Raw genomic sequence first — 12,565 nt, 5'->3', positions numbered from 1 at the left:
GGAAATATAAATTAATATAATCAATTTTAATTCAACTTATTAATGAGTACTAAAATATTAATTAAGATTTTGTATTTCAATAACGATTTCCGACTTGGAAGTTGAAACGTTAATAAATTTTATTTTTAACTAAATTGTGGATTATTTCACAATAAAATAGTATATTGCATACGATATCGCAAAGAAGCAGCTTCAGAACAATATAAAAATATATGTAAATTAACTACAGAGGACAGTCTGACTTTTACAAAATTAACCTTAATTTTTGTGAAATATTTTTTCTCAAAAAATGCATTGTTTCTGCAGAAAAACCTCAGAATCCTCTTACTATTATCATTATAATTTTCAGGTTGAAATAAAAATCAATAATGGGTAAAACATAAACTTTATTTAAACTGAAGAAAACATAAAAACAAATATAATCCATGAACATTATAAAAATAACATAAAGACAAATCTTCATAACAAAGTTGTAGTACTTCTCTGTTACATCCAAAACATTTTCTTTCATAGGACTGAAAAAGCACACAGTATTGTCTTAACATTGTTTCATACCAAGACTAAAATAAGAACAAAGAATAAATCACAAATAAACCACAAATTTATGTAAATTGAAAAATAATGCAATTTTACTCTCTATGGCCAGTTTCATTAACAACAAATAAATCAGTGAATAGTTTGATAATTTGAAATTAAATGTTGTTCTGAAGCTATTTCCTTGTGGCATTTTTATGATTAATTATTTATATGGGAAATAAGCCACAATTAAAATGAAAAAAATAATTTTATTAACGTTTCGACGCCCAAATCGGGTGCCGTTGTCAAAATACAAAATATTACTGTAATATTTTGTATTTTGACAACGGCACCCGATTTGGGCGTCGAAATGTTAATAAAATTATTTTTTTCATTTTAATTGTGGCTTATTTCCCATATAAATAATTAATCTTAAAATTAAATTGACAAATTTTCTTTATATAGATATTTAAAGTGAGATTAACTTGTCAATTCATTTGAAGAGTAAATATTTATTTGATGAATAAATAAAATAAGTACTATTTGACGTTAGAGAAACATAGTTGTGTCAGTTTTATCAGTTGAATAATTTTATTCATCGAATAAACTACTATTCGTCTTTGGTGAAACTGGCCATTAGTCAATGAAGCTTTAAAATTATTATTTCTAGTGCAAAAATAAGTAATAATATTAAACTACTTATAAAAATTATTATGAAACTTTAAATAAACATTTCTTTAAGATATTTGATCAATGCATCCATAAAACAAAAGTTTTATGTTCAAAATACTTCATAATAAGATATAAAGCTTCACTGTCCAGCAAAGATAACTAAGAAGTGAAAGTAATCTTTGCCAGAATAGAAATGGAAAATGCTTTGATCTCTATTTTAAACGATCTGCTGCAAAAAAGTTTTACATTTGAGTTTCTCCACATCATGTGTTGCACCTCCCCATCTAGCATCGATGTTTAAAATTTTTAAGTCTGGATCACATGCCTAAAAGATTGTAATTTTTTACTTATTCTTTATTTTGTTAGTCAAAGTTTTTTCAACACAAATATCAACAAATACTACAAATTTTTGTGATATTTGCAATATAATATATTATGTGATAATACATTATTTTTATAAATTGATTATTGGCAGCATATAGTACATAATATAATATTACAAGTAGTGTTATACAGGGTGTCCCGAAAAGATTGGTCATAAATTATACCACAGATTCTAGGGTCAAAAATAAGTTGATTTAACCTCACTTACCTATATACAATAGTGCACACAAAAAAAGTTACAGCCCTTTAAAGTTATAAAATTAAAATCGATTTTTTTTCATATATCGAAAACTATTAGACATTTTTTATTGGAAATAAACATGTGGCATTATTATGGCAGCATCATCTTAAAAAAAAAATAAAATGAAATTTGTGCACCCCATTAAAATTTTGTGGGGGTTTTGTTCCCTTAAACCCCCCCAAACTTTTGTGTACGTTCCAATTAAATTATTATTGTGGCACCATTAGTTAAACACAATGTTTTTAAAACTTTTTTGACTCTTAGTCATTTTTCGATAAGCCAGTGTTTATTGAGATATTTTAAATATTTGTCGAATCCACCACATATTTGTATATGGTTAAGTACGATTATACAGTCCTGTTAATAATTTGAAAATTTATTTATAATTTACATTTTTAGGTATATTTTGAAAAAGAAGCCACATCTCGATAAAAGGTGACTTATCAAAAAAAGACTAAGAGGCAAAAAAGTTTTAAAAACACTGTGTTTAACTAATGGTACCATAATAATAGCTTAATTGTAACGTGCACAAACATTTGGGGGGTTTAAAGGAACAAAACCCCCATAAAATTTTTATGTAAACATATTATAAAAGAAGCCGCATCTCGATGAAAACTGTCTTATCGAAAAAATACCAAGAGGCAAAAAAGTTTTAAAAACGTTGTGTTTAACTAATGGTACCACAACAATGAATTATTTGAAACGTACACAAAAGTTTGGGGGGGTTAAAGGGAACAAAACCCCCATAAAATTTTTATGGGGTGGACAAATTTCACTATAATTTTGTTTTAAGATGTTCCTGTCATAAGAGTGATACACATCCATTTTCAATAAAAAATCTGTAATAGTTTTCGATATATTGAAAAAAATCGATTTTCATTTTGTAACTTCAAAGGGCTGTAACTTTTTTTATGAGCACATTTGTACTAAGGTAAGTTAGGTTAAATCGAACTATTTTTGGCCCCAGAATGTGTGGTATAATTTATGACCAATCTTTTCGGGACACCCTGTATAACGAGTGTTACAATTTCTACATTTTTAGAAAGATAACTTTTCTATTAAGATAGTTATGTTCCCGTTCCGTTGGAGCAATTATAGCAACATGTGTGCAAACTATGGCCCCTACACAGCCAGGAAAGTTAAACTTCTGCATAAATTTTCTTTTAAAATTCTCTTTTTGAACGAATGTAGTAGGAAAGATAATCGACTCTTCACTTAGATGTTCAATTGTTAAATTTGTTACATCATTTAAACAGTTGCTAACAGTATTTTAGGCAATTGATATAGTAGTTATATATAGGCATAAAGTGAAACGTACGCCGATGTGTTTAGTATATTAGTATACAAAATGTATATACACATCAACGTTCATTTCACTTTATGTTTTGACTTAATTTGTTTGAAAATGAATCGCTACACGTGGGAAAAGTTATAGCGGACGAAAAATAACTGATAGCTCTGACCGACTACTCTTTGATAGGAACTTATTGCATAAAAATAAGTGAGGTAAAAATTTACAGTGAAGGCTCAACACTGCTTGGATGAACGGATTATCACATATTATGAGGTACTGAGCCTCTCAAAAAAATAGTTCACCATGTCTGTTGTTAATATAAATAAATCTACAAACTCCTAAAGTAAATGCATCACTTTCCCTTCTCATTATTCTCCTCTATATTATACCTATTTATTTCGTTTCTTAATTGCTCATTTCTTTGTATATGAGCAGGAAGCATCTAAACGTCGAACTATATCAGTATTTAATATAAACATCAAAATATATTAATAATAATTAATAATTAAATAGTTCACTATGTCTGTTGTTGATATAAATAGATCTACAAACTCCTAAAGTAAATGCATCACTTTCCCTTCTCATTATTCTCCTCTATATTATACCTATTTATTTCATTTCTTAATTGCTCATTTCTTTGTATATGACCAAGTATCCGAGCAGGAAGCATCTGAACGTCGAACTATATCGGTATTTAATATAAACATCAAAATATATTAATAATAATGATATGAACCTACAACTTATTAATGTGTTATTTTTCCTTTACAGTAACAGGAATTTATAGAAAAAATACCTACATAAAGATACCTTAATATAACAATGTTCTCTAGTCACAGGTAAAATTAAAAAATTTAGTGATTTCTAATAAAATAGTTCCAAACAACCCAAGACAAAAATATACAAATTGAAAATAATCACAAATAATAATCTTTCTTTAGGTTAGCTTTTTGAATACAACCACCACAAAATAAAGACAACCACACGTCAAACAGCAATATTTTTAAGAAGAAGAAGCGATATTTTTAACATGGCTAGTAGAATATCCGAACATTGCCGAGCACCGATTCTACTTTCCCAAGCGTGTTAACGTGATACCAAAATTGTCGATTGTAGAATTATTTTTGTGACGTCAGCATTCTACCATTCTACTGATCGTGATCCCACCACAGGACTTGTGTTATGGGAGAATTTGGACCAATCACGAGTCACAGATTTTCGATTTTTTGACACTTGACAGTTCGATTGTCAACTTTCGAAAATGAAAAAATAGATCCATTTACCACAATAAAACTAAAAACAAATTTGTTTTTAATATTGTGTGTTTACCTCTTTAATTTTGTTATTTTTGTCCATTTTTATTTTGTTCTGTAGTATTCTGTACTTTTATTGATCTTTGTAAGTTAATTGGATGATTTAGAAGTATAATTGGATTTACTTACTTGTATTTATCAAAGTGCACTCTAAAAATGAATTCAAATTCAGAAGATGTAAGTGTAATTATATGTAGATAAATAATGATAATAATTTTAATACTATGAAAATGTAAAATAAAATACACCTTAAATATAAATACAAGTGTTTTAATTTATTACCAAAACAAATTTTAAATAGTAAATGAGGTATTTTTGTTATTATAGATCCAAACCAGTAAAAATTAGACAAGTTACAATCAAAGAAATAAAATGATTGGGATTTTTTAATTTTCTATAAAAAAATAGTATGTATGTATTTTACCTTTCATTATAAGACTTTTTCTATGCTGGAGTCACACAAAATAATAAGGTAAATACTTTTGAATGTTCTATAATTTCTTTATACAAAAACAACCAATGTCATCTTGTTCTTATGGTATTCACTACAGTACATAGTACATTTACTTATAACTTATACAATACTTTTGCTTATATAATTAAATATATAAAACTATAATGTAATCAATAGTGCCTTGATACTTTTAAATACATAATTCAAATAATGCATATACAATTTTATTTTAAATAATATATAATCACACACATTACCCATTAAATGTACACACATTTAAAAAATAGCCAGAAAAAGCCTAAAATGAAATAAACACATAAGTACCATTCTAAATTCTTTACCCAAATCCAAATTAATTATTAAGCTGGATTTATAGTTTGACGGGACTGTAGAGGAAGACGCACTGGAAAAAGATCAACATAGAAGTTTGTGTACTCTTGATTATAAAGCTGTCACGCACAGGGAGCTATACTATAATATATCATATCGCTCACTATAGTAAATGAGTGAGCCTGCACGCACGTAACCATTTGTTCCTAGTTAGGAATCGCTGTAGTGAGCGATATGATACTATAGTAATGATGAGTGAATCTGCACGCATGGGACCATTAGTTCCTAACTAATTAGGTTCCTAGTTAGGAATCGTTATAGTGAGCAATATGATATAATATATTATAGTATAGCTCCCCATGCGTGGCAAGCTTTATAAACAAGAGTACACAAACTTATATGTTGATCTTTTTTCAGTGTCTATGTCTACAGTCCGTCAAACTATAAATCCAGCTTAATAAATAATTTGGATTTTGGTAAAGAATTTTAGAATGATACTTATATTGTGTTTATTTCATTTTAGGTTTTTTCCTGTCCATTTTTTAACTGTGTGCACATTTCAACAGTTTAATGGGTAATGTGTATGATTATATACTTAAAATAAAATTGTATAGGTATGTATTTAAAAGTATAAACGCACTTTTGGTTACATTATAGTTTTATATATTTTATTTATATAAGCATATATAAGCAAAAGTATTGTATAAGTAGGTACGAAGGTTCTACCTATTCTGTAAAAAGGGGCCAAGTGTATTACTTATTGTTGTTGAGATAGCCTCATAATTTTTGGTGCCAAGTAACATTTTGTTTTAAACTGGTTGTGTAAAAGGGAGCTAAAGTTCCACTTAGTAAAAATATAAAAATGTTACTTGGCCTCTTTTTGCAAATCAGCGACGATATATAATCACACACATTACCCATTAAACATACACACATTTAAAAAATAGCCAGAAAAAGCCTAAAATGAAATAAACACATTAGTACCATTCTAAATTCTTTACCCAAATTCAAATTATTTATTAAGGTGGATTTATAGTTTGAAGGATTGTAGAGGAAGACGCACTGGAAAAAGATCAGCATAGAAGTTTGTGTACTCTTGATTATACAGCTTGTCACGCACGGGGAGCTATACTACATGTAATATATCACATCGCTCACTATAGTAAATGAATGAGCCTGCACACATGTAACCATTCGTTCCTAGTTAGGAATCGCTGTAGTGAGCAATATGATACTATAGTAATGATCAGTGAACCTGCACGCATGGAACCATTAGTTCCTAAACTAATTAGGTTCCTAGTTAGGAATCGTTATAGTGAGCGATATGATTATATATTATAGTGTAGCTCCCCATGCGTGGCAAGCTTTATAAACAAGAGTACACAAACTTCTATGTTGATCTTTTTTCAGAGTGTCTATGTCTACAGTCCATCAAACTGTAAATCTAGCTTAATAAATAATTTGGATTTGGGTAAAGAATTTTAGAATGATACCTACTTATGTGTTTATTTCATTGTAGGTTTTTTCCTGTCCATTTTTTAACTGTGTGTACGTTTAACAGTTTAATGGGTAATGTGTATGATTATAGTTAAAATAAAATTGTATAGGTATGTATTTAAAAGTATAAACGCACTTTTGGTTACATTATATAGTTTTATATATTTTATTTATATAAGCATAGGTATATAAGCAAAAGTATTGTATAAGTAGATGTACTGCAGGGAATACCATAAGAACAAGATGATATTGGCTGTTTTTCTATAAAGAAATTATAGAAAATCCACAAGTATTTATCTTATTATTTTGTGTGACTCCAAGCATAGAAAAAGTCTTATAATGAAAGGTAAAATATATACATACCTACATATTAGGAAATTAAAAAACCCCAATCATTTTATTTCTTTGATTGTAACTTTTCTATTTTTGGGGGTTTGGATCTAACAAAAGTGTACTATTTAAATTTACTATTACTATTTCAAATTTGTTTTGGTACTAAATTAAAACACTTGTATTTATATTTAAGGTGTATTTATTTTACATCCTCATAGAATTAAAATTATTATCATTAATATTAATTATCTACTTACATCTTCTGAATTTTAATTCATTTATCCAGTTCACTACATTTTGATAAATGTAAATCCAATCTTCTATAAATCCAATTCAGCTACAGGCTAAAATGATGAATGAAAGGACAGAATACTACAGAACAAAATAGAAATGGATAAAAATAACAAAATTAAAGAGGTAAACACACAGTATTAAAAACAAATTTGTTTTTATTATGGTAAATGTATATTTTCAAAAGTTGATCGAACTGTCAAGTGTCAAATCGAAAATCTGTGACCCGTGATTGGTCCAAATTCTTCCATAACACAAGTCCAGCGGTGGGATCACGATCGGTAGAATGGTAGAATGCTGACGTCACGTTGCCTAGCAACCTTCGATTATCGCCTGCAAGCGTAAATTTGGTATCACGATGAATAGAATGGTCGTTTCCAGTCGAATTTTATCCCCACCCTTGTAGAATAAAAATCCTCCTCAAACTACCACTTCTTAGCTGTAGAAAGGACGGTTAATCTCTTTCTTTCTCATGTTAATAAACAAAAACAGAACCAATATGGCAATATGACAGATATTTATTTTTCCCGCTTCCGTATTTTTTGTCTTGTTTATTGTTATTGTTTATGTTCACTAATATGTTTTACAACATAATATTTCAATCAACGGTTTTTCTCATAGACATGTAAAGAAAGTTTCTCGTGGTTTTTCATAGTGACTGTTTTGTAAAAATACAATTAGTTTTTATTTTGAGATAACTAATAGCAGAATAACGAAGCAACAAACCTAAATAACATGTTTGGCTTTCCTTTATTTGGAGACATCAACTTTATTTCTTCGTGATACTGGTACCTTAAACCTGTACAGAATAGAATTTTGTCTCAAAATAGATTGGTGAATGTATCTACTTACACTGTATGTTTCTTAGATGAATAAAACTTTTTTCTACATAATTGTAGGTACATTTTGATTTTATATACTGTTTAACAACCCATACTTATAGTAAATATATAAACCTACCACTAATAACCCTAGTGGTTGATGCAGATAAAAAAAAGTTTGACCTTCACTGTGATTGTTTTTAATAAGTTATTTAAATTATTTGTAGTTTTTTTATAAAAATTTGTTTGAATTTAATTTTTTGATTAAATGCTTATTCTTTTGCACATTATTTGTATTCTGAAAGCTTACCTATATAAAGATGTTTAATGCCTGGTTGCACCAACAGATCTTAAACTTTAGACGTGCCTTAAGCTCAGATTGCGAAATATATGTACGTGTGGCATCATTGAGTCTTAGATCAGTTTTCAGCTTGGCACAATGGATTATTTAATTTATTTAAATAAGAATCGAAAATTATGGTGCAATATGAGTGAAACTTAAAGCGGCCATATCTATGAGCTGAGCTGAGTTTAAGATTTGTTGGTGCTACCAGGCATAAGTTTAGTTAATAAAAATATATGATTTACTATTTTATTGGGAAAAAGCCACAATTTAAGTGAAAAATGAAATTTATTGACGTTTTAACTTCCACTTCCGAAGCAGTTATCGAAATATAAAATATAAATTAATATAATCAATTTTAATTCAACTTATTAATGAGTACTAAAATATTAATTAAGATTTTGTATTTCAATAACGATTTCCGACTTGGAAGTTGAAACGTTAATAAATTTTATTTTTAACTAAATCGTGGATTATTTCACAATAAAATAGTATATTGCATACGATATCACAAAGAAGCAGCTTCAGAACAATATAAAAATATATGTAAATTAACTACAGAGGACTTACAAAATTAACCTTAATTTTTGTGAAATATTTTTTCTCAAAAAATGCATTGTTTCTGCAGAAAAACCTCAGAATCCTCTTACTATTATCATTATAATTTTCAGGTTGAAATAAAAATCAATAATGGGTAAAACATAAACTTTATTTAAACTGAAGAAAACATAAAAACAAATATAATCCATGAACATTATAAAAATAACATAAAGACAAATCTTCATAACAAAGTTGTAGTACTTCTCTGTTACATCCAAAACATTTTCTTTCATAGGACTGAAAAAGCACACAGTATTGTCTTAACATTGTTTCATACCAAGACTAAAATAAGAACAAAGAATAAATCACAAATAAACCACAAATTTATGTAAATTGAAAAATAATGCAATTTTACTCTCTATGGCCAGTTTCACCAACAACAAATAAATCAGTGAATAGTTTGATAATTTAAAATTAAATTGACAAATTTTCTTTATATAGATATTTAAAGTGAGATTAACTCGTCAATTCATTTGAAGAGTAAATACTTATTTGATGAATAAATAAAATAAGTACTATTTGACGTTAGAGAAACATAGTTGTGTCAGTTTTATCAGTTGAATAATTTTATTCATCGAATAAACTACTATTCATCTTTGGTGAAACTGGTCATTAGTCAATGAATCTTTACAATTATTATTTCTAGTGCAAAAATAAGTAATAATATTAAACTACTTATAAAAATTATTATGAAACTTTAAATAAACATTTCTTTAAGATATTTGATTAAATGCATCCATAAAACAAAAGTTTTATGTTCAAAATACTTCATAATAAGATATAAAGCTTCACCGTCCAGCAAAGATAACTAAGAAGTGAAAGTAATCTTTGCCAGAATAGAAATGGAAAATGCTTTGATCTCTATTTTAAACGATCTGCTGCAAAAAAGTTTTACATTTGAGTTTCTCCACATCATGTGTTGCACCTCCCCATCTAGCATCGATGTTTAAAATTTTTAAGTCTGGATCACACGCCTAAAAGATTGTAATTTTTTACTTATTCTTTATTTTGTTAGTCAAAGTTTTTTCAACACAAATATCAACAAATACTACAAATTTTTGTGATATTTGCAATATAATATATTATGTGATAATACATTATTTTTATAAATTGATTATTGGCAGCATATAGTACATAATATAATATTACAAGTAAGTAGTGTTATATAACGAGTGTTACAATTTCTACATTTTTAGAAAGATAACTTTTCTATTAAGATAGTTATGTTCCCGTTCCGTTGGAGCAATTATAGCAACATGTGTGCAAACTATGGCCCCTACACAGCCAGGAAAGTTAAACTTCTGCATAAATTTTCTTTTAAAATTCTCTTTTTGAACGAATGTAGTAGGAAAGATAATCGACTCTTCACTTAGATATTCAATTGTTAAATTTGTTACATCATTTAAACGGTTGCTAACAGTATTTTAGGCAATTGATATAGTAGTTATATATAGGCATAAAGTGAAACGTACGCCGATGTGTTTAGTATATTAGTATACAAAATGTATATACACATCAACGTTCATTTCACTTTATGTTTTGACTTAATTTGTTTGAAAATGAATCGCTACACGTGGGAAAAGTTATAGCGGACGAAAAATAACTGATAGCTCTGACCGACTACTCTTTGATAGGAACTTATTGCATAAAAATAAGTGAGGTAAAAATTTACAGTGAAGGCTCAACACTGCTTGGATGAACGGATTATCACATATTATGAGGTATAAGCCTCTCAAAAAAATAGTTCACCATGTCTGTTGTTAATATAAATAAATCTACAAACTCCTAAAGTAAATGCATCACTTTCCCTTCTCATTATTGTCCTCTATATTATACCTATTTATTTCGTTTCTTAATTGCTCATTTCTTTGTATATGAGCAGGAAGCATCTAAACGTCGAACTATATCAGTATTTAATATAAACATCAAAATATATTAATAATAATTAATAATTAAATAGTTCACTATGTCTGCTGTTGATATAAATAGATCTACAAACTCCTAAAGTAAATGCATCACTTTCCCTTCTCATTATTCTCCTCTATATTATACCTATTTATTTCATTTCTTAATTGCTCATTTCTTTGTATATGACCAAGTATCCGAGCAGGAAGCATCTGAACGTCGAACTATATCGGTATTTAATATAAACATCAAAATATATTAATAATAATGATATAAACCTACAACTTATTAATGTGTTATTTTTCCTTTACAGTAACAGGAATTTATAGAAAAAATACCTACATAAAAATACCTTAATATAACAATGTTCTCTAGTCACAGGTAAAATTTAAAAATTTAGTGATTTCTAATAAAATAGTTTCAAACATTAAAATATACAAATTGAAAATAATCACAAATTATAATCTTTCTTTAGGTTAGCTTTTTGAATACAACCACCACAAAATAAAGACAACCACACATCAAACAGCAATATTTTTAAGAAGAAGAAGCGATATTTTTAACATGGCTAGTAGAATATCCGAACATTGCCGAGCACCGATTCTACTTTCCCAAGCGTGTTAACGTGATACCAAAATTGTCGATTGTAGAATTATTTTTGTGACGTCAGCATTCTACCATTCTACTGATCGTGATCCCACCACTGGAGGTGGATCACGAAACTCGATTATCGAGTTTAGTCGATAGAGTTAACTCGATAATCGGGAACTTTGTTTCACGACATTCGATAAATCGACTCGACTCGACCAAAATCTCTCGACAACCCTAAAGGTGTCGAGTTAACCAGTTTTTAAGGTTATGCTATTATTATTAGTGTGTTTTGGAAGAAATTAAAAAAAAAATTATATAAAAACTCTAATATTTGTATTATTTATTTGTATATTTACTTATTTTCCATGATACTATAAATAACATTAACTTTATTTATAGTATGTTATTTTCTATAAAAACTTAATCTTATATAAAATCACAAGTGCTTTGGACCAAATTTGTTAATTTCTTAATAAAAATCACAAGTATGCTGCCAATTGTTCGAGAACATTTACTACAAATTCAAAGAAGACAAGAAAATCTTGCATTGGTTCGTAAACGTGAACAACTCAGACGAAATCAGGAACCATTTGAACTGCCTGAAAAAAGATTTATAGAGTTATTCAGACTCTCTAAGGACTTAGCATCAATACTCATCCAATTTGTAAGCCATCATGTAGCAGAGAGAAAAGTAGCTAGAGGAATAACTGTAGAAAGTATAGTTCTTTGTAGTTTACGTTTTTATGCAACAGGGTCGTATCAAAGGTGTTTGGGAGAAGAGTTTAATTTTGGTATAGCCCAGAGCACTGTTCATAAGTATGTCCATCTAATAACTGATATTTTAAATGAACATTTTGTGCCTCAGAAAATAACATTTCCTATAAGTGAAGAAGAACGGGATGTTTTAAAAAATGATTTTTTAAGGAAATGGGGATTTCCTGGTTGCATTGGGGCCGTTGATGGCACCCATGTAGCTATCT

At 28.3% G+C, this 12,565-nt stretch overlaps 1 long non-coding RNA gene across 1 annotated transcript; it reads right to left on the bottom strand.

Moving 5' to 3' along the window:
* Nucleotides 1-369: 369 nt before the first annotated feature.
* LOC126878866 (uncharacterized) lies at nucleotides 370-11,695 on the bottom strand. Its single transcript, XR_007695843.1, has 2 exons — nucleotides 11,333-11,695; nucleotides 370-3,903 (listed from the first exon to the last, which is right to left on the bottom strand). It is a non-coding gene; the product is annotated as an uncharacterized LOC126878866 (long non-coding RNA).
* Between the last annotated feature and the right edge of the window lie 870 nt (nucleotides 11,696-12,565).

This window comes from Diabrotica virgifera, chromosome 1, assembly GCF_917563875.1.
Source record: "Diabrotica virgifera virgifera chromosome 1, PGI_DIABVI_V3a".
NCBI classification, from domain to species: domain Eukaryota; kingdom Metazoa; phylum Arthropoda; class Insecta; order Coleoptera; family Chrysomelidae; genus Diabrotica; species Diabrotica virgifera.
This window is presented reverse-complemented; position numbering and strand designations above follow the sequence as displayed.